We start from the raw sequence: 1407 nt of genomic DNA on the forward strand, positions 1-1407 counted from the left end.
GACCTTGCATGCTTGTGTCACCTTGTGTGTCTGGCTTATGTGGGACCTGGAGAGTCAAACATGGGTCCTTAGGTTTTGCAGAGAAGCACCTTAACTAATCCATCTAACCCATCTCTCTAGCCCGCCTAATTTTTTTTTTTTTTGAGTATTGTTAAGTGATTTCTTTTCCTTCCAAAGCTTTGAATTTACAAAAAAAAAAGAAAAGAAAAGAAAAGAAAAGGTGGTTCAAGGTTTGCAGACAGTAGTTCATAGTAGGGCTGCAAAGGCGTGGCCAGGACTGCCTTGTCACCCGCAGGGGCTGTGCTCCGATGCTTCATACCGGGTCTCTGGACTTGGGGCTTCTGTGGCTGGGCCACGCTGTCATGTCACACTTTACTCTAGCTGCTGAAATGCTACAGAGATTTTGTAGGGATATTTTGTGGATGGAGGAGGTTTTTTGCCTCCCTGCTATAAAAACAAGATTCAGTTCATTTCTGGAAAACGAATTGGTCAACAAATTTGTTTTGTTCTGCCGCTTTGTTCACACAAAGCTTCATATTCACCCTGGTACCTCTCTGGCTCCATTTTCTTCTCTACTCAGGGCTCGCGGTCGCCGCTGCTGGGCTCCTCCTCTTCACTGTGGATCTAAGCAACTTCCAAGCTCTGGTGGCCTTATCTTCTCATTTTCTGCTTCTTTTACTAGTTGGTCAAAAAGCTCGATTAGACCTCCAACTATTTTCTGAGACTGGCCAGTTTTTGTCCACACAGTCCTTGCACACTTCCTTGAGCTCTGTGGTATGCTGCGGGAAACGTCTGGGTCCAACACCCGCAGCTTGCTGAGCTCATCAGAGTGCAGGCTGGCTCCTCCCAGAATGTCCTCGGCCATGGCTGCTTCCCTTCCATGTTCCCTAGCAAAGTTCTGCTCTGAAGGGATGACAGTGACAGTCAGGAGATGTGTCACAGGAGCAAGGGTCAGGAAAGAATGAAGTCCAGTTGCTTGTCAGGCATCGTTCATTCTTGAATGCCCACCACATGCCCACACTGCTAGATGCTGAGGGTACAAAGGCGAACACGACATGGCACCTGCCCTGCCAGCCTGTCCTGGTGGCGTCCCATGACTCACACTGCTGCTCACAGGAGCTCTGCTCTCTGGCTCCATGGCTACAGGATTTGTTCACCCGTACGTCACTCCCTCACACGGGAAGCACTGATACCTCCCTCCTAATTATTCCCCACTCATTTGTTTAATGAAGCTTACATAATCTTTCTGGTGATCTTTACCAAACCTTGGGTAGAGGTTTTGCTTTTCACTGTGCAATTTGTGATTTTTATATTAATGTGTTATAACCTTGCGTTCTTAATCATAAAGTCATAAAGAGATTTGAAACTAACCATGCCCTGTGGTGTGTACATGTCAGATTGATCGGG

The 1407-nt window shown here is 47.1% G+C and overlaps 1 pseudogene; it reads right to left on the reverse strand.

Moving 5' to 3' along the window:
- Positions 1 to 467: 467 nt before the first annotated feature.
- Positions 468 to 934, reverse strand: LOC101613294 (annotated as a pseudogene).
- Between the last annotated feature and the right edge of the window lie 473 nt (positions 935 to 1407).

The sequence above is a fragment of the Jaculus jaculus genome, chromosome 14, assembly GCF_020740685.1.
Source record: "Jaculus jaculus isolate mJacJac1 chromosome 14, mJacJac1.mat.Y.cur, whole genome shotgun sequence".
In the NCBI taxonomy this organism is placed as follows: Eukaryota; Metazoa; Chordata; class Mammalia; order Rodentia; family Dipodidae; genus Jaculus; species Jaculus jaculus.